The sequence below is a fragment of the Cydia fagiglandana genome, chromosome 1 (assembly GCF_963556715.1).
Source record: "Cydia fagiglandana chromosome 1, ilCydFagi1.1, whole genome shotgun sequence".
NCBI lineage: Eukaryota > Metazoa > Arthropoda > Insecta > Lepidoptera > Tortricidae > Cydia > Cydia fagiglandana.
This window is the reverse complement of record NC_085932.1, coordinates 22653734-22676891: the sequence shown is the minus strand read 5'-3', so window position 1 is coordinate 22676891 and position 23158 is coordinate 22653734. Positions and strand designations below refer to the sequence as shown.

General features: G+C 36.2%; 1 protein-coding gene across 1 annotated transcript in view; it reads left to right on the top strand.

Moving 5' to 3' along the window:
• Positions 1-5714: 5714 nt before the first annotated feature.
• Positions 5715-23158, top strand: part of LOC134667581 (uncharacterized) — a 78864-nt gene continuing 61420 nt past the window's right edge. The window contains exon 1 of the mRNA XM_063525017.1: positions 5715-6112. The gene's annotated coding sequence lies outside the window, so the exon portion shown is untranslated. The remainder of the gene's footprint in view (positions 6113-23158) is intronic.

The window sequence follows — 23158 nt, the reverse complement described above, 5'->3', positions numbered from 1 at the left end:
AGAAGCAAATGTAGGCAAAGTAAAAGAATATTTCGAAATCTTATTTAAACAAGTCTTGTTTGAGGACGTTGCGACAGCGTTGATAATGCAACCGTTATCAGCATTACATGGGTTTATTTTTGAAAATTGTGCCATATTTTATAATTTTTTTTATGAATTTATATTATGTACCTATACCTACATTGTGTTTGGATGGCGATGGTGCATTAACTTTAACAGTAGTATAGTATTTTCTACAGGGTTGAGGCAGGGACGTACCGATAAAATATATGTCGATATTTCCTTTCGTCAATCCCTCTTTTTGCTAGAAAAAGTTCTAGATACACATATGAAGAAACTTAGCTGGCCCCAATTTCACATCGGAGACAGTTGCGACAATTGTAAAACTAAAACATCACTGTTGCTGACGTCACAGGCCTCCATAGGCTACGGTTACCGCTTATCATCGGGCGGGCAGTATTCCTGTTTGCCACCATTTTACAATTCTCGCACCTGTCATCGATGTGAAATTGGGGCCTGGTCTGCCCACAATGATGTTATGTTAAACATATGTATTAATACTCGTGTATTGATACTTGCAGAACTGGTACCTCTTACCAATTTGTCGCCGATTGTTTCAAACCCTGCTTATTGCAAAACCCATACGGGCCGTCTCTTCATAGGTTTGACATTATGATTATGACAAACAATGAGGCAGATTCGATACGGTTTACGACATGGTGAGTGGTTGCTCAAGTAATATTTGATTCTTGCGTTTTGCTTTGATAAGTTTGCGACTTGTGTTAACTATGGTAGGTAGTGAATAGACAGTACAAAATGTTATATATGTATGTATCGGTCAAAATTAAAACCATGAGTACCTACCACGACACGAATCTAAAGCCTAGGGTGGTAGACATTAGCACCAATAGATACGTACTGCATCACTACTACTTACTGAACTACACTACTACTACACTACTACTACTAAGTACTACTGTATTATTTTCCCAAGCTCAGAGTATCTTGGCTAAATGCGACTGGTTTTAAATTAAATGACAGCTTCCATATCGAAAATATCTCCAGTTATCTATTCCGTACTATAAATAAGTACGTATTTTTAAATAATAGATTTATTATGGCAATGGCTTAGTCCCATATAAAAAGCCAGAGTCACTCGTACAACTGGATAGCCTTGCTTTGCGGTCCCCGATCTATCAGGTTCTATAACCCTACTAGTTGATATATTATTCGAGTCCCATGAAGTTGAGTATATTTTTACTTTCAACCTTGTTAAAATCTTCACAAAGATGTCTTTAGTAGACTTTAGCTTGTGCTTTAAGATCACGTATAAGAATGTCTATAGCCGCATTTTACTTACATTATTCCTCCGCCAAAGGACGAGTTTTATCATGCCTAGGCACTTATATTTTTTTTGTGGTCAACCATTTTGATAGTTTGCGAGTTGCTTGTTTCTTTTTCCGTAGAAGCTCATTCGACATCGTTATGTCTTATGTCTTTTGTGCTGTGCTTATTATTTAATGCAATATGGCCTGCAAATTAACGCAAAAACTTATTGAGTGCTTGCAAGACATAAATTGACTGTTAAATATTTATGGTTACGACTATCGTCGCTTTAAAGGAGCTATAAATAGACAGTTATTTAGCTGTACTTAAGTTATTTTTAATAGGACAAAATATAATGAACACCTGCTATTCGAACATGACCATAATATAATAAACTTTTTATGCTAGTCGTGTGAAATGCCTGTGAATTTCAAAAATATGTTGTTGAAGTTTTTCGAGACCGGCGACAAACATAGTTATTAATTTTATATCTTTGTATTATACGAGTAGGTTATAGGTATAATTTGTATAGGCTTTTGCGCACTTATTACTATGAAATTTAAAATGTAATTACAGTTCGTAACCTAGGAGTATTTTATTGCAGTTGCGTGGTATATGTGTGTAATCAGAGAGAACACACCCACACACACAATAAGTGTGTCTGTTCTCTCTAATATAGTAAAAGCAATAAAATATTTCAAACAATGAAAACATCAAGCGTAGCAGTGAACACTTTCCCACGAGTTGATAACTCAATTTAGAATGGAAGTAGTAGGAATCTGAATAATGCGAGATAAGTAAATCCCGAGAAAGTGGCAGATACAGATAAAGATAACCAACCTAAACCGTAACCACGATTCCACAAATTAACCGTGAAAATTATTATCGTTCGTTTCGAACTCAAATCAAGATGTTACCATTTTTGGTGAAATTCTTCGTAGTTGATTGTAAAATTTCTGCAATGTAGCGAAATGATCGGCCTCAATATATGACATACATTTGTTTAAAAGTGTGGTGACGCTGTCCCTTATTCCAAAATATTTATACATTTTTCGAGTCGATAAAATATATAAGTACTTAGGTACATCGAGATGCAGATAGATAATAGGATAAGAGTTGTGTTAGCTATACTTAATTTCTTCGTACTGATTCTAACAAGATTCTTGTCAGGAAGAACGCAAACCGCATCTTAAGCTATCTTGTAAGGAATTTCGCAAGTTCCTTGTACCCAGCCGCTGTGGTCCGAGGAAGGCAATGTTTAGTTTACGTAAAGGCAAGCCAAGCGCTAATGCCCGTAGTTACCGCAACTATGGATGGATAATGAGCGTCCAGTGTCGAGACCTCGGTGGCATGGCATAGCGATGTATTAGCTGGGATCATCGTGGATCGCTTGAACAGTGAGCACTGCATGATCAGCTGATCACGCGCTGTGAGTTGTCAGTGAGTTAATGAGCAATCTAATGCGATGTACAGTTAGGAGTGTTGCTGTTTGTACTCCATCTCAAATTGCAATAGACATACTTCAAGTAGGGAAGGAAAAAGCTATTTTTGAAGGAATTAAGAAGAACAAGGTACGTCTTTTCAGGATATTTTAAATATAAGAAAAAAACTACAAGCAAAAGTAGCAAATAAATATTTGTAGCCATATAGGCAAGTGCGCTAATATTGCTCATTTGTATGTGCAATTGTGCATTTACTAGTTAATAGACATATTAGAGCCGCCTAGGAAGTGTTTCTCACGAGCGGTCGTGTGCATCACGCGGCGGCTGTTGGCTGCTCCACCGATTCCCATTGTTTGACGTAATGTGTAACTGTTGCCTCATGTCTCGCGTATCTCTTGGTTCTTTTACTAGCGAACAAATCCTTCAACTTCAGGCGCCGTTATATATGGCCTTTTTTAATTCCGAGTGGAGTGGATTTTATGGGCCAATTAGTAAGTTCAGTCATGCAATTGTAGCTTCAAACACTACCGGCAAACGCTTTTATCTGATAAACTATTGGTGTTGTGTTTTCTTACAACGATATATAGCGGTTATACGTGAAATGAAATGAATAAAAAGATTTTTTTGGAGTTACAGTGATTGTTATTAATTATCAGCAGAGTCAATTATCCTGGCAGTATACCTATAGTTAGGTGTCTACTTCAAAATAATTACAATTATTACATTTATATCTGTGTGACTTTCTTCTGACTATTAATAAGACTCTTAAGTTTGGTAAAATGAGTCCTCATCGCCAAAATATCAAAAGTAATAATCCGTATATCAAAAGGAGGCCACTAAAAGAATGTGCAGAAAACTGAAAGTGAGCTGTTACCATAACTCAGTGCAAGTAAATGAACTAGTCTCACTAGCGGGTTCACAGAACGAGTCTTCTTTCCTGCAGCACCAGCCCACTCATTATTGCCGACATTAGCCTGTGGGGAGCATTTAGATTTAGTTCGTTTAATGCCATAACTTCGTATGGTAAATTGCTTTCGAAACAAGTTAGGTTTACACGCCTTAAACAATTCCCATGGACAACCTGGTAGTCAAATCAACGAGGAGATTACGCCCATCATAGGCATCCTGATAAGTTGACAACTGTAGTATGAACTAAAAAATCACACTATATTTTCAAATGCGTCAATTTTAAATGCTTCTTTGGTTGGGTATATTGGCTAACCTAGTAAGACGTCTTTAGGCTGATACGTCCAGTTCCACCCAGATCCTATAACAGCCTATACATACAAGTATATAGGGCTCTGATTTCTATAACAGTAATTAGTCTGATAGTTGAGTCTTGAAGCTAAATATTAAGTCCAGTGCACGCGGACTTAATACATAGATTGTTAACTAAATCTTGCGAAATGAGCTCTTGTGAATTGAAGTGAATACTAAGCGATTGTCCTTGTCTGTTTAATTGCGCTTGTTTTAATGACCAGCTCTAGGTAGGGATATAGGGATACTGTCTGCTTGTTAATGTCTATTTATTATCTGCAATATTGTAAGCTTATTTATTATATAAGCTTTAAGATCCATATCTAGTTAAATAATAGTTTTTTCTGATCCTTTATCCTATAGTAATTTATTGTAGCTTAAACATAAATTATATAACAATAGAAATTGGCAACATTTATCTAAATATGTATAATTATACATAGTTACATATCCTCTAGCTGCCCACAAATTAAAACTAGCCAGAACAAATGCAATTTATATTTGTTAAAATGAAGTTTCAAATTTTAATAAATTGAAAAACCTTATTATATACCTCTGGGCGGGTAGAGGTTAAAATCACTTTAATGTTAATGTCCAATGCTCGTTAAAGTTACTGTTAAATTGATACTACTTTGCTTCTCAACTGAAACACGCCTTAGCTTTTCAATGTTTATACTTAACAATATGCAAATTTAATGTAATATAAAGCAACATAACTGGTTTACTATAGTGACTTTCCTGCATATAATATTTTATGTTAATGGATAGTCTATTTATTAGTCGAGACTTCTATATGGGATGGTCACTCTTGTTTTAATTTTATCATGGCCGTGAACATTAATGGTATATTGCAGATAGTAAAAAGTAGTTTTATTTTTGAATATCTACTGGTAGCTTGTATTTTTTGCCTTAGGGTTTTGAATAAAAATAGTATCACGAATACAGGGCCTCGGGTAGTCACTTTGAGTTGAAATGTTAATAGACGAGATTACATACTCGTTGATTAGATTTCAGTTTAGTAGATTAGGTAGGTAAGTCATTTATAGGAAGTATTTTTATATACATTTATTCATATTTTTATAAGTATGTTTACGCAGAATCTAAAGGGGCCCACTGATTACCAGTTCGCTATTACGACGATATTAGCCTGTCAGTTAGTCGCAAAAGGTGACAGTTCCGAACAACTGACAGGCTGATCTGTGGGCTCCTTAAGTATTCACTAAATAATCGTAAAAAACATTTTGAGATGGCTTGTAAATATTATCAAAGATAGTAAGACGTAAATCAGAAATTCATTATCGTGCAGAGTCTACATCAGCTTTACTATAAGCCGCAAAAGTGCGTGGCCATCGACTTTATCAATGAATTCATTCATAATTTCTTCATGCAATTTCGCAGTCAGTCTGTACCTAGAAGGTAGCGTGCTGGAATTTGAAACCCCAACCGCCCCAAATTTTTACGTATGTATGTCCCCTTCGCAGACACCTAGGCTGTTAAATAAATACAAATTTCCGTGTATGCCCAACATTGTCTGCAACTTCACATGGCTTCCAATTTAAAAGTAACTGAGCATTATAATGTTAGTGCGATACCGATAGCGGTTTAACATGGCTGGGTAAAAGTCGACGTCTGCCGCGTGTGGCGTACGGATACGGACGGCCTTTAGTTTGTTAGCGCTCCTCGCGCCGCGCTCTCGTGTTGGACTCGCGCTCGACGCTTGTCAAAATGTAAACTGACTTTTCGATACGAATTTTGAACGATTTGGTCGGGTAAAGTCAGTTGGACTAACCTTTTTAAATATCGAAGTACGCGTGAATTCGTTTCGCGAATTCGGACGGGCGTATTTTCGTCCTTGCAGCCGGGAACTGTGAAGACTGTGCAAACCTTAAGTGTTGTGGAGTCAGTGCATATCAGCTCGGTGTGGTGGAATTGGAGCATGTGTTTTGTGGAAAGTGTTAATTGTGAGCTCGAGACTTGGGATACGTTTCACTGAACGCGAGACAAAAAGCTGTTTTGTGATCCAATTCACGTGAATGCTGGAGTATTGATACACCGTGCTTTCCCCCCTTACTACGGATTGATTTATGGTAAGTCATGCCAATGACCACTCTAGTCCACTGATGCAGAACCAAAACAACTAGGTACACGTAGACGTCAGCCATTTTCATAATTATGAATTTGGCTGTACAATGAGGAAATCGTGGCAGGACCAACCGCAAGGTCATTGGTCATCTTTTAATATTAAACGTTAATTCAAAGGCAGCGAAGAAGACCTTCATTAACAAAACTCGTTTTACGACACCAGACACTCGCACAGAGATCGATAGCTATCAATGAAATGTTTATACCGGTCGGGTTGTAAGACATAATTCTACAATACCTCCGCCGCGCCAAAGAAAAAAATAAAATAAAGGTGTTATTTTGACAGTGACATTGAATCTAGAGAAGAAAGTGACACCCATCACATCACCAGACACCGGAGATCGTAAAACATAAACTAAATTTGAGATTAATTAATACCGATGTAAGAATGAATCGACAAATTCACGAGTAGGTCAAACCGTTTATTAATTGCAAATTATTCCGACAAGTGGGACCGGCATTGTATGCGAATAAACTGGAACTCGAAGATCTCCGTTCACTTTGCAATCTTGACGAATGACCGATAATAAATTAACTTCGTTTGGTGCGCTAAGACAATCAATATGAAACATTAGCATAATACCACCCATCGTCATAATGCATAATTTATGGAAAATCTGTTTCTGAAGAGAATTTTCACTTTCCAGTTTAGAAGGGGCAAAACAGTCTTTTGTTCGGAATAAACAGACTGTAAACGGTTTGTCTTGTTGTTAAGACAGTGCCCTAGAGAGTTTGACCTAGGCATAGATTGAATTTCTAGGCTTAAATAGTCACATCGGCAGCCATTCCACCTCGCTCCTTGACCCCCGCGTCACGACCACCGCGAAATATTGAGAGTCGTGCGCGTTGCTTGTAGATCCATTGATATATTTGGACTTTCTATTGATATTTTCATTCATATTTATGTTTACTGACACTATATTTCTCTTCTATACGTTTATTACATATATTGTGCATTAACATTCTTACTATACTTAGAAGGTAATTATTAGACACATTGTTCACGTAACATCGTTAAATAACCGATCTCATCTCCGAAACGTCATTACATTACGACTTTGTTGCTGCGATTTTATCTTTGCGCTTAGCCTTAGCCCTCTGCACAAGTAAGCCCGCTAGCATGCTCAGTATTTCGTTGAGTTTAGAGCTTCTGATTCCTTCCGACCAGTGTTGTCGAAGAGAATTTGCTAGTATTATCGTGATCAGCGCTGGCATGCTAGGACTTCCGACCGCGATCAGCGCCGGCCGCCGGCGCCGGCGTCTATTACGTTACGTTGTTTCCTCGCTTAGAGCTCCGGTCACGATTGAGTTTGATTTGGCTCCGAATCATCAAACATTATCGGCTGCCCTTGATATTCGTATCGCGCTATCGGAAAGCTTTACCGGTTACAATATTAATCTACTGAAATTACGGGAAATATAATCGAGGTCGTTTATTTATATGTATCATATACAAGGGCGTCCCACAGCTATGCCACATGGAGGGAAAGTACCCTGAATATTGTAGATGGAACATTTTACTGAAAGAAGACATTATTTTAATTTTAAAAACAATTTAAACTGCATTCATGATTTTTAAATAATTACATGGTTGAACCGGGAATCGAACCCGCTACACGAGAAAAAAAAAATACCCTGTAGCTTTTTCATCCCGATCGAAAGGCTTCATCATAAGGATAATTTTTTGCTAAATAACATAGTGTCAGAAACTAAAGGAAGACCATGAATTTTAACATTTGATGTGAAATTTAGCGAAATAATCAAAAGAGAGCGGCTTTGTATTCAACAGAATGACATTCATTTTGAGCATTTGATAAATCAAATTGGTTGATTTGAATTAAAAATGTTAAAATTCATGGGTTTCTTTTTATTACCGACACTATGTTATTTAGCAAAAAATAATCCTTATGACGAAGCCTTTCGATCGGTATGAAAAAGCTACAGGATGTTTTTTTTTCCGTGTAGCGGGTTCGATTCCCGGTTCAACCATGTAATTATTTAAAAATCTATGAATGCAGTTTAAATTGTTTTTTAAATTAAAATAATGTCTTCTTTCAGCAAAATGTTCTATCTACAATATTCAGGGTACTTACCCTCCATGTGGCATAGCTGTGGGACGCCCTGTATATGTTAGATATACATAAGTAAGTACTTAAGTTTATAAATATACCTATACGAGTATGTGGAGAAGACTTCTACAAGAGACATTCTTTTTTTTTTACCATTCTTTAATTGATTTCATTTCATTTCTTTGATTTAATTTTTTAAATTTTTATGCACGATAATTCCAACTGTTTAGTCACATAACCCCTTTTAATTTCATTCATCATCTTACACAGATATTGTTTTAATGTTACGGTGCGCAAAATGATAAAATAAATATTGAAGACTAAGTTTAGTAATGATAATGAGTTGTAATTAATTTAAAAGGAAGCTGGAAACATCGTTGTTAAAATTTAGTTCGTTCTGGTTCTTGCGCTTTAAAAAATATTACGACGCGTTTTAAAAAAAAAATATTATAATAATGGTTCAAGATATTTATGGGCGCAAGTGATATCGTGGAAACCTGCGTAATGCGTATGAGTAAGATGTAAATGAAAGTTTACTGCGTTGCCGTATGAGGATTTTTGTTTTCATTTGTTAAAATATTACCCATTGTGTCCAGTTACAGTCTTTCCATTATTGGCAGAAATACGATGTTTGCGTTTTGATTTGATTTGTGATTTCATATTAGATTAAGATTATGCATGCGTAAATTTATTTGGAGTAAGAGAAACACTTGAAGACGAATATTTTGTTTGAAAAAGGTTTTTAGACAAAGTTGAGAAATGACAACAGTTTTTTATACCGATTTTTCCGGTATGAAGATTCCCTCTTACGAGAACATTTACGACAAGTATTTTGTAATCTTTAAACTTACCTAAATAATGCCTAATCAGTAGTTAATTAAAAATAAAAACCTTATAGGATAGGCCACGGCCATGCTCAAATTGCTCATGGAAACTGGTACTCGCTTTAATTTTGCCAGCGTCGTAACAGCCACGATCTAAAATTCAAATCAAATTTGATAACATCACTGCTATTAGGAATAAACGTGCCATATTTCTGCTAAAATTAAGTAGGTATAGTAAGAATAAACTAACGCTGTGAGATATTTTATGAAACTACTGAACGAGTGGCGTCCGGAAATCATAAATTCAAATAAAAACCACACTAAAACCGGCTTTTTGTAATTAGATACTTAACTTAGCACAATAATGCCATGAGTGGTAAAAACTGAGCATTTCATGGCTTTAAGGCCATTCTTGGGCTGTTTTCTATGACCGACGAGTAAAATGAAAAATGTTGAATAATGTATATTTCACGATTTAGTTTTATTTCTTTTTTTTTGTGAGAATTTTACTTGCTTAGTTACACACTTCTTTTTATTTAGGTAATCTATTTTATTAATTTGATTTTTTCATTCAGTAGTAATAAGTAATCACATGTTTGTTTAATTGTTGGTACAAAACAAAGGTACCCATGTGGTTACTAGGTAAACAAACAGAAGAGTTACTTGATCAAGCATACACTAGTAGGTATATTGAATTAAATTAATTCCTTTCATTTATTCCATAACGTTGATCATCAATTTATTTACAGCGGCCTGCCATCCATCATTCTAGCCGTACATTCCCTTGCTATTAAATGTATACGTGTCAGAGCGTTTGTCCTCATAATAGTCCGGGTAATATGCCTTTAGTAATATTCCTTTATGGGTTCATTCCCGGGGAGCGCCTGTATCCTGGTACGCCCTCCCGCGCATCGATCGTAATTATAGGACTCGTCGATGACTTGTCGATTACTCGATGCTTTCGTGCTCGGATCTTGAGTGGTTAGCGATGATAATAGTAATGATATGGGATGGGTGGGAACCGAACCTAAGCCATTTTTAGGGTATACCACAAAAGGTTGTAAAATAAATGTTTTTTAAAAGAACTCTTTAAGCTAAGGTCAGCTAAACGTAGGACAAATATCGTTAGAAATTTCGTAATTTATTACATTTTAAACTTGGTCAACTGAACGTAGGAAAAAATGTCGTTAGTATTTTCGTGCATTTAAAAATAAGTAGGTTGATTAACCGTAGGAAATGCATCTTTAGGAATTTCGTACATACACTGAGAGAAAAGTACAACAAAAATACACTTAGAATTACAAAAATAAACTTAATCCGGGGACAAGGAGAGTTAACTAATAGGAACAAATTGACTTTTGCAATTTCTATTAGTTCTTGCAATTTCTATTATCTTATCTGTTTGTTGAAATTATATTTGGGATTACTGAGCTGTTTGTAGAAATAAATAAACTTTACAGAAATAGTGAAACGTCCATAATTATTACTAAAACTTCATTTTTTCCCCCAGTACAGAACTGTTTTTTAATTCCTGGTGATGATTTTTCTCTCAGTGTAGGATATTTGATTTTAGAAATTATGCTACATAACCAATCTTCCTACGTGTTTATTTAGTCACAAAAAGAGGAGCCGTGCAATTCGTATTATAATATGTTCCGCCTGTTGCCTTAAGGAAATATTTATTATGTCACGTGTGCTATGTGTGTGAGTGGGGTGGTGTGTATTGGCCTATGACCCTGCCGTCCAGTACGGATATGATGGTCGTATTTGTCTACGTGACAGCGTGATAAAACGGTGTCCGTCTCTTTCTATCCCGCAGAGTTAAAAAGTGACAGTTGTTTTATTACGTGGATAAATGTGGATAAAGCGATCCATAATAGGCTTGCAGGTCCGCATTTCTGGACGGTTAATTTTGTGTAAACAATATTAACGCCACTGATTGCAGTCAGACTGAAAAATCAGAGAATGGTTTCCAATTACTTAACCGAGGCGTAATAGTCGTAATAGTCGGAGCAAGATGGAAGGCACCGGCCGAGCAAGACGGAAGATCTCCATACTAATTGCTTTATTAAGGCTTTGCGCAATGCAGGATGCGACGCGACGGCGTTTCCCTCAAGATTTTATGCACGTTTAATTGTTATGGTTATTTACTTAATTCATTTTGTGACCTGAATTGAACCGTTTTGTTTTAATTGCTTCGACTTGTACTTAAAGATATCTTGCAATAACTTCGGCCACTCCGTCAATTTTTTTGATGCTCACTCTACTTACAATGATCATTAATTACTCCGCATGATTTGTACATATAAGGCTCAAGTAACAAAGACGTTGTCATGCGAGTAACTTTACCTTAATTGACGAATATTGATCACGGATTACATATGGGATTCAGAGGTTGAACTACCGATTACAAAAACCTAATATATAGTTATTGTCTACTGTATTTTAAATTCTTAAAACGCGATATACTTAATCTTAAAATTCTTTTATTTCAACATGAATGTTTTTCATTTTCTTTTTCATGTAATAGTAGTAAAAAACATGTAAGAGTAGTAAAAAACATGTGATAGTAGTAATCTATAGATCCAATCCAATCCAAATAAATTCTATGTTATTGTTTAAAATCATATTCACACATTCATAATAAATACCCGTTTTCAATGCATTTGTTTTGCAGCGTACAAGCTTATTACATTTGCTAAACAATGATTCATATTTAATTACACAAACGGGTCTACCGCGGTATAATTTCATTGTTTTTACCTTTAATTCACAAACATTCATTCATTAATTCATTCTATTTCATTTTAAACAATGATTACCTTTTGGTCCATGTGAAGATAGTCCGATCTTCACAAAACATTATTATATTGTCTCAATGATTGTAAGCTCACCCTTAATACGAGTATAACTTGACCCCGGAATTCTCAACGACTATGCGTAATCAGAGGTCATATTTACACTGGCAATGTGTGTAGTGACCAGTACCTAAGCGTTGTGAAATGGTCCAGGATTGTTGCACTTAGAGTGGACATCCTGTGAGTCACACGTCCGCCCCGACTGGAACCAGCGATGCGAATGCGCGGCACGCGAACTGGCGTCATTTCCAGGGTCCTAACCTACCACACTAGCTAGCTTTGACATTTAACTATAACGGTACTTGAGTTCTGTTCGAACATATTATACATACCTACTAGAATATGATTTACTTTTCGACTACCTACGCGCTCTTAAAACAAGATTTAAGAGACTGGTAAGAGATAAGCAAGCGCATGTTAACACCGTCTTGACATGACATAAATCATGTTATCGATTTCATAATCGATGAGTACCTGCTATCCACTTAGCAATATAACCAATAGATACTCTTTAGTCTTTCACATAATGTACCTACTATATCGATTTTAGGTGAATAAAACGATTGCCTTTTAAACATCCTTTTCCATATTCTTACCTTTGCACGTTTTCAAGACCAAAAATAAGTGTATACTCCATTTGTAGCCTCGTATATTTCGGCCAACTATGTATTTTCTTTTCTACAACCTCGACTTCTAACTATTTTGTCTATTAGTCAATTGAAAATCTTGAAATTTTGCATTGGGAATCGAATGAGGGTTTTTCTATTTTTCTACTAAGTACTCGTAAATTTACTACGTCTGGCGCGGTCGTTAGTTCGTTACGCTCTGTACGTTGTACTATTACAGACTCTGAACTTGTATATGTCAGCGTCATCTTTTGTATTATTTGCACATTCAGTATTATTATTGCATGTAGCTCGAGGAAGAGTGGTCGGTGTGAACCATGTTCGAGTTCAAGCGACGCGCCCTTTTTCCGGTGCGTTAGCGCATTTGTATACCTATGCAAAATCGTTGCAGTGCTTGCAAATTTGTTAGCCGTATTACGTTCCGAGAAAATGTTATCCACTTCGTTTTTAGGGTTCCGTACCCGAAGGGTAAAACGGGACCCTATTACTAAGACTTCGCTGTCCGTCCGTCCGTCCGTCCGTCCGTCTGTCACCAGGCTGTATCTCACGAACCGTGATAGCTAGACAGTTGAAATTTTCACAGATGATGTATTTCTGTTGCCGCTATAACAACAAATACTAAAAACAGAATAAAATAAAGATTTAAATGGGGCTCCCATACAACAAACGTGATTTTTGACCTAAGTTAAGCAACGTCGGGAGGGGTCAGTACTTGGATGGGTGACCGTTTTCTTTTTGCTTTTTTTTGTTTTTTTTTTTTGCATTATTATTATTATTATTTTTTTTATTATGAATGGGCTTACTCATGGCCACAGACTAGCCGAGGCGTAGACGTGGCCTACGATGGAGCGAGCTTGCCCAGAAGGTACGGAACCCTTCGTGCGCGAGTCCGACTCGCACTTGCCCGGTTTTTATATGCTTACATCTGAGCGGACTGTCTGTTTATTAATATGGCTTTATACTAGTTGAAGCGGTGAAGCGGAGAAACCTGACATCATAGGCTTTTCTTATGAAATATTGCTATTGCTGTGAGAGAATTGGTTATTAGTGTTCCGTACAAAACTTTGTTTACGGAACACTTATGGGATCACTTCGGTCTTGCAAATCAGTTAAATACGTTTTTCTCAGAGACCGTTTGACATAGATACCTAAAATTTGGAACAGTTATAGCAATTACCACCACTCATATTGTAAATAAGTCAAAACTGCTTATTTCTTATTAAAGGGGGAAATTTAGGGGGTTGAGAGGGGTAGGCTGAAACTTTTTTCATTTGTAAGAATCGTGTGGGGTACCATTAGAAAGCTTGCAAAAAATTGAGTCGATGGACTGATTTTGACTTCATTTTAGACTGCAATAGTTTCGTCAAAAAATGCATTTAAAGTTGCAAGTTTTCATACAAAAATTTTCACCTCTGTCCTGGCGATTTTCGCGAAAACTATAGCTAACAGGCAGCTGACCAGTCAATACCCAACTTAAAGAAGCATGGAGACGGCGGGAAAATTATCAGCTTAACTTTATCTTTATTAGTTTTTCAACTGCAGCTTGACCTTTGGTTGCTTAGGGCTAGCTAACTGATGCTTACACTGGTCAATTCATATTAGGCGAGAAACATCCTTAGTTAAAACTTTGGCATTGAAATTTATGACTTATGTCTTTGACACAAAGTTTAATTCTGCTTGGTTATTTTTGTGGGATATTTAATTTTATCTCAATAGCTTACTATAAGTATGAGAGAGATCTACAAAATACGACCTTATTATATTGCAATTAAGTTTCAATTTCGAACGGGCTTTCCAACCAATGGACTAGCATCTCAAAAATCTGAAAAATTCAAATTAAGAATTCCGTTCTTAACTGTCGTTGTGTTTTTTTTTTCCACAATAGGACACATAGAGTTAGTAAGGCGTATAGAGATAATAAAGTCATTTAATATTTATGAACAGCTTTGGCCTCATGTATAGATTTTATTGAGAGTATCTGATTCGTCGAAACAATATACACAATATTCCTTTTCATTAAGTACCATTGAATGAATGAATGAATGAATAATATTTATTTCAGGACTAGTCCCATATTATGTTAGTAACAGGTTTGGTACATACTTAAATTTAGTGTTAGTGCAAAACAACATAAATAAAATTTATAATTTTATTTTACATTACATTTCTGTATTAATTGTATAATTATAATATCTATTAATTATATTCAGTACTTATGTATATTTTTGAACGGATCGGTGAGCAACAAGATTCAGTGCTATAACCGCGAAAATAGAAGTTCGCAAATTTATAGCATTTTTCTATGTCACTCTAATTACGCCTTCATTGGAGTAAAAGAGAAAGATCCCCGCAAATTACGAATTTCGGTTTTCGCGGTAGCCCCTCAGTCCTGTTACGAGAAAATAATTTTGGAAGGCATTAATAGTATATGACAGTTAAATATCACAGTTTTTAGAAACAAAGGTAAAATTGACGAAATATTTAAAGTAAGCCGAGCTTGTTTTTTAGCAGTTCTAAATAATATTAAAGTCTATATACATATATGGCATAGAACTAGAAACAAAATCAAATAAAAAATAATAATGAGTTCTAAATTAAAATTGAAGGAGTATACATTTAAGGTATTATAGGCCAAGCGCGCACCACGATATTAATTTTTGCCACACGATTTTAGAATCGCGCTGTAATATATCGTTTATTAGTTTAAGTATATCGCAGAAAATTCACTGCGCGCACTGCGATGAAAAAGTCGACGATTTGTTCATTCTCAACATGGATTTCGTACCAGTCGCTTGTCATGAAACGTGTCTTTAATATGCGATTGCTGTATGACTTTGAGCATTTATAACACAAAGGTGATCCCCGTCTATTTCCATAATTAAATGGTCGACATCTAGCGTCTCATTTTGAGACTCCATTGGAGATGCAGGTGTCGAGATGTTGGGGTTTGGAGAGCGAAATGCCGACTGAGGTCCGGCCGGGGTGCGATTTTATTATCATAGTGCGCGCGGGGCCGTACAACTCCGCATGCTGCAATCACTTTGCGACAATCGCGGAAAAATGTGACAAATCACAATTTTAAAATCGCAGCGATTTTTTTGTCGCATATGCGCGCACTAACATATAAACACATACGTTGCATTTCTGCGACAAAATTATCGCAGGACAAAAAATCGTGGTGCGCGCTTGGCCTTACTCTAAATTATTATAATACATCAAGCATTCGCGAGATGCTCGACTTCGGTATTCAAACACAAAGCAATAGTACAAGAATCTAACTAAATGCAAAGGCCGAAGGAGCAATTCGAAGATCCGAAGCGTCCGACAGACGCGCGCCTCCCGTAACTTTTCCAAGTATTTTTAAGTACAAGTGTCTAAGTCGCAAGATCCAAAGGCTGAAGTCGCATTGGGCCGAAAGCCCGAAGCATCCAGGAGGTCAGTTCTAAACACAGGTAATTAATACAAGTGTCTAAATGTGAAGGCCGGAGGCCGAGCTCCGCGTAGGGCCGAAGGCCCGAAGCCTGCAAGATGTCAGTGGTTAAACACAGAACTGACAGCCTGGACGCTTCGGGCCTTCGGCCCTACGCGGAGCTCGGCCTTCGGCCTTCCCATTTAGATACTTATACTATTGTTCTGTGTTTAAGTACTAACATCCTGGACGCTTCGGGCCTTCGGCCCTACGCGGAGCTCGGCCTTCGGCTTTCGCATTTAGACACTTGTACTATTGTTCTGTGTTAAAGCACTGACATCCTGGACGCTTCGGGCCTTCGGGCTACGCGGAGGTCGGCCTTTGGCCTTCATATTTAGACACTTGTACTATTGCTCTGTGCTAAAGCGATGACATTTTGCTAAAGCTCGGCCTTCGGCCTTCGCACTTAGACACTTTGTACTATTGTTCTGTGTGTGTAGTTGAATACGGTATCCTAAAAACAGGCAAACAACCCCTGTAAAATGTAACGATGCGAGCGGTACGGCTACCATCAGTTTGGCATTGACATAAACGCTACCGTGGGCGTGAACGTAATTTACTTTCTATGCATCTCGCTCGTACTGACATATTAGTGCGAAAGAGATATACCTATAGGAAGTAAATTACGTTCACGATATCGTTTATGTCAATTCCAAACTGATGGTAGCCGTACGGAACACTAAATGCCTCGAGCTATCTCGGACTTGGCCAAATTATTTTTTTAAAGGTATCAACGACATGGTCCCCGAAGTTCCTTTCAGTGAAAGAAAAAATCACTCGTGTTACCAATTTACTACCTATTTCTCTTTGCTTATACTAATACTAATGCTTGCTAAAGTGATTTTGTCAACCGATACGAAATCGAGAATCGAGGCATGACTTCAGTCTTCTACGATGCAATGGAGTAATAGTAGTTGACTGTATCGAAAGGGATGCCATTTTAAACTTAGACTCTAATTGAAAGAAAGAAAGAAAATACATTTATTTACGTCAACAGGCAAGTTAAATTACAAATTTTATATCGAGACATATAATTGCAAACTCTTATGCCGTTTACGCGGCTGTATGAAGACAAAAGGCTTGAACTATTGTCAAAAAAACTTCCGTTCACTAGGATAATGCACGTTTTAAAACGACACTAAAATCGTTGGCGGAAATTCACAATTGTGGGTTTTAATGATTGACATCCATCCTACGAGTATTAGTCCGGTTTAGCTCCATCCGACTTCTACAGGTTCCCCAATAAAAATAACATATGGCTTGTAAGAAAAATTTAAAGGGATGTGGAGGTCGAAGTCCAAGCTGAGTGGACTCATTTTGAAGATCTGGAGCAGTTTCTTCAAAAATGGTGTAATTTGCCTTAGAATTCAGTTAATTTAGCTCGGCGTATTTTGATATCCTTTAAATATCAGTCAAGGCATAGTAACAGTTTGTATTCCACCTAGTGGACACAGATAAAAAACTAATTAAACGGTCCCTTGGTGTTGATTGTAATAGTTAGCCATTTCCTGTGTCTACAATTAAATTATATTGTACAGTAAATCTAGAAATTGAATTTTCTATCTTGAATTAGTTACAATCTTATAATTACTGGAATTAACTCTGACAACAATTTAACGGCCGCACAGAATGTATCTCATTTGATCATAAACCAGTTTTAGTGAGACGTTGACGCCCACTTTAGCAGTAATTAAATTGTGATTGCATTCTAATTTACCTTATTGTACACTAGTTGGTATTTAAGTAAAACTACGGAAATTTCACAAATAACTTCTTCAGGCAGATTAACTTGTTTGGATAGAATAGATACACATCAGATGAAGATAATTATTAATCTCATCGTGGAGTGAGTCCACGCTCGCAAAAACACATCCTGTATGAACATGAAACTGTCAGCGCTATTTTACATTCAGATTTCTTATCTTCATATTGTTTATTGTGTGCAATTGCAATTCCAATAATTCTTCATTCCTTCTTTTCGCCTTTCTCTAAATTGCTAGATAATAAGTTAATTCTTTTTTAAAGAGCTGGTTGCATAATAAAGGCTAATTTAGCTTGTGATTCCAACACAAGTTGCTGTCATCATATTTTACGTATACAGGCATTATTCCAGTGACACAGGTCAACCTAAACTGCAGGTTCACTTCACTTTCTTTGATGATTTATGTACCCGAGTATTGTGCGATGTAATTTCCTTTGTCGTAATTGCTGCTGGCTTCCCAGTAATTATTAGTACAGCGGCCCGCACAGGTGGATGCGACCCTAATACGAGATTCGTCTTATCTGATGGTAGAATTTCATGCATCGGTGTGCGCCGTACATCATGTGAATCACCTGTGGGATCTAGTGTTAGGTAATTAAGTATCGGATTCTGATAGCACCGGATCAATTATTGGACTATCTTCTTTCGTAAGAGTGTTAAATCTTTATTTTATTGCGTGCTTTAATTGTTGTATTGGATTTATGCTCCCGAATGAAAGTGCTTGTGAAATAAATTTATATTCATAATTATGATGCTTTAGTAATAGATAGTTTAAGCGTCCCTTAGGGCGAGCCTGTCTGTCTGGTTGTGTAACATTGCATCGTGGGACATTATATCGAGTTGCTTTATCTCATATATAACGGATTACCGATTTAATATTAAATTATACCGCTGTGTAATGTATGCCACACTATTTATTCAATTATGGTGGTACTAAAACTACTAACTGTAAGCCCTTAATTAAAATATATTTCTACTTATAGGTACCTACAGTAAATACATGGGGTACTGCACGTGCACGTCAGCGGAAATAAATACGTAACTGTCCATGTCCAAGATCTTCTTGCTAGAAGGTCGTTGATTATAGCAGATTTTTAGCCGCAAATTACCACCTCTTAAATGTTTTATAACAGTCTGTAAACATAGAAATATTACTATTTTACGACTAACACAAGCTAAATGTAACTACAAGAACATAGATTGCGCCAATTTTCGTAACAAAATAAAATTATACCTCTGCAACTCTATTAAATCCGAAGTTAACCACGGTAAACCTATTTTCTCACACATTTTTAATTAAGCTATAAATTTTCTCCTTGCTATGGACTGGTTTCTAACCCTTAAGTATATAATCAAGATTTTCTCCAGCAGGTTTAACGTCCTTGCGCGAACGGTACGGTCCACGCGCAACATCACAGTAAATGTGTCACCCGTGATGTCACTTAGACTCGTTTCAAACCTGTCACTGGTAACACAGTATGCAATCGATAATTTCAATAACGGCTTAAATCACGAGAGATCAATAGGCAATACGTCGTATTAGAAACAAACATTTATTTATGCCGGTTAATCTAACCGTGTGAAATCTCCAATTAGGCCTTATTAACGAGTGTCGCAACCTTTTATAGAATACGACCGTATGTTAACGTGACGTTGGCTTCTTTCTTTGGTTGGGAAACCGCTATCGTTTCTAAGATAATTGAAGTATTTTTACTTGGCATAATTGATTCCGGTTAATGGGCACGAGTAACTGAGCTGGTGATTAGATACTTAGAAGTAGCTGCTCCAGTGACTCCGCTAATAGTATTATGAGGATTACGAAAGGCCGAGAGTGAATGTGCGGCGGTAGATCTCGAGTCATATAGTTATGACCTTTTGCTGAACTGCGGTTAAAACTTTACTGAAAGATGCAGTAGTTATTTATACTAGCAAGTTTTCATATGTTATATGTTATATTGGCATAGTGGATACGCATCTCAAACGCTGTATTTTTCATTGCAGATACCTATGTCATCGAAATTATGTATTACATTAACCCTTCGCATGTCTAAGCACTGATCAGTGCGCATGAATTTAAATTATAATTGTTTTATACAATAGGTTGAAAATTCATTCGCACTGATCAGTGCTTAGACGTGCGAAAGGTTAATGATAGGATTGACTAATATAATCGTCAAGAATTAACATGCCTTATTTAATTTCAATTTCATTTTGCCATGTAGGTATACAGGATACACTTATATCTGTCAATTAGTGCACATTTTTTCCTTAAAACTATTATAGAACTACTTAATTACTTAACTAATATAATTTATATTATAGGTAACTCTGTGGTCCAGTTCGCTTATTGGTACAGATAGTTCTAAACGGTCAATCTATTAAAACAAACCGGTTTGGAAAGCATGGGAAATTCTGAAGGAAATGCAAGTAAACTGGACCCGCTGTCCATAATAGCTGCGACGACAGTGCAATAATGATTTATTGCAGTTATTAAATTTAATTATACCGTGCATTCAAATTTGATACTCTTGTAATGGACGGTCATCGCAATTTAAAAGTTGATTGAGATATTTGATAAACGCAATGCTCGTAATTTGAATGAACGTGGTTGAAGTTACTTATCCAAATTGAATAGGACATCGATCGTCAAACAATCTGTTGTAACTAAATGCTTCAGCCCTAACAAGGCAGTTTTTAGATATTTGGCCGAGATGTTATTTTGTTATAATCTTATATGTAGTTATTATAAACATTCTGACATACTACGGCTAAGAGCGGGCATCTTTTATTTTTCCTCGTACTATTTGCGTCCTACTTTTCGGTCTCGCTCGTTGGATTTCTAAGAGAACAAGCATATTGGCTCTTTATAATTCAATTTATAGTGGCCTAGACTTCACATACGTAAAAAAACATCAGAAACGTGACTTTCATTTTTACTACGACCAAGTTTCGCCTGGCTGTTAAAATATTAAATCTGTTCTTCGTAACTAAAATCAATTTGTATAGCTGTTAAATTCTTATCTTTTCTTTATTATTTATCATTATGTGGTGCTGATGTCGGTACAGACTTACAGAGGTTGCCGTAAAAGTCCGCGCACTCAGTTCGGGGCTATAATTAGAGGCACCCGGCGCGCGCGCATCAATGGGCATCACTTGTTTTGAGGTCATGGAAATTATGGCCTACTTATACACCATTCAAGTTCTTTAACATCTGTCATAGTGCATAGTTATATTAGCATCCGTTGAAAAGAACTCTCATTGTGATGTTTTAAGACTTATTAATGAAGGGTTTTTCAATCGTATTTGTTTTGTTATAACAACGAAGAATGCATCCGCTAGCTTGTAAAATATCGTTATTTTAGCATTTATATTTACTGCATGCATTAGCATTTTATTACGTTACTTACTTAAATTAATCTAGACAATTTACTTTTTATTAACGTTCACTCTCAATCTCTGATTCAAAGGTTAAACATTCAGGCACACGGTGCCCGGGAGAAACGCGAAGGATTTAAACCAATGTATTCTTGAGGTGAAAAGATGTACCTAATTTAAGTTAAAGTGCGTTTATTTTTTTATCTAATTCCTGAAGAATAAGTAGATTTCCGTTTATCTCATTAAGATATTTCTGTCTTTACTTAACGTCACTATGAGAATTTTAATATTTGCTTGTAATTGTGACATGAATGTCATCATAATACGTAAGTATGACATTAAATGAGATTGCATAAATTAATCCTGCCTTGACATAACTAGGTACTTGTATCGCCATAAGATGATTGATCATTCGTTCTTGTTTTAGGTAAGGTAAGCTTGCTTCTCAACTCAAGTATGATTATTAACTTGGTTGTATCGGAATATGACGCAAGCACACGTGGTAAGTAAATCACTTTATAATGTGCCCTTAAAAAGAAACTTCGATTACCTATAGGTCCAATCTTAGGACTGAAATTAAAACGAGCACAAGATTTAACTTTCTGAAAGTCACGATGTATATAGGTAATTTTGATATTGTACGCATTCTTTTAAATCGCTTATAGTTTAATTATGTTCATAAGTTACGATTATAGACCTGTTGTTTATACAACAAGATCCATTCCATTTGTGATTTGGTACGGTTTTGTTACAAGTCACATTTGACCTTTCTTTTCACATGAAGACAGCTATGCACAGTTGGCATCATTTATGGATCACGAACTAAAATAAATATATACATTGTATTGACATGTCTATAAGGACCGTTTAGTGTTTAAGGCCCCACCTGACACTGGGTCCTCTCAGTCCCCTGCGTTATCGTTAGCGAGGCTGCGCGCGAGATCAAAGTCCGCTGTGTGTGCGCTCGTCCGCGGGATGTGTTCATTAGACCACATTAATCTTCCGTAGCGCGGCGTCTGAGGTTTTTTGTACTGTGCGTGAGTGTATAGCTAGACTTCTTGCATAGAAAGGGAATCCAATGGAATCTATGAATTGAATATTATGTCAATGGATTTTGTAATTGGTTAAGCTAATTTAGAACTTTACCGACTCTATTACCGTTTAACTAAGGTAAGAAGTTATTAATTATTACGGCTATTAATGGACTGGTTGGAGTCTAGGCTGCATGGGGCTGATTAGTGATTATCTTAAGTGAAATGCTTTTGGCATTAGGTCCGCCTTTTGTAATACGATAAGTTTTTATTTTGCAATAAACAAATATGTAGGTATAAATAATAGTTTTAGTCAAAACAACTTGTACTAGAAAATAAATCACGATGTATTTACAAATGTACAAACAACGTAAAAATAAACTTTTTTACCAATTGTCTGAGATAAGTGGACCTATCCATAGATACCTAAAAAAAGTCCGCCTTTTGTACTATAAGATTTTTCTTTTGTGCAATAAAGATTAAATAAATAAATAAATACCCCATTAATTTTTGAAATTTAAACCTAGAAACAGAATCTTTCCACGAAGAATAGGTAGGTACCTAATAGGTAAATGTCCATTGAAGGAAAATATTACATCAGGAATCTAGTCTTTTAAGTTCAAACAACATTACGTGATGTAAATAAAACAATTTATATTTTTATGTTGTATTAATGTGTATTCGCTACAGGTATGCTCCACATCCATATACAATACGGTTTTTGTGAATATAATTTTGCTCACGGAGCTTAGACACTTAAATAGACTGTATTTCTTAACTTCACAATAATTACTTCGATAACACTTCAAACGCCACGTATTTATGTGGCTTTACTTCTTTTTTTTGTATCGTTCTTTCCGCGCTGTTGCCTTGCTTGTGTCTTCACACGTTCTCGTTTTTTTCCGTGTTCCACCAGAATAGACATAACTTGCATAAACTATGCATATACATATTCAGAATACCCGGAACTGTTTCAG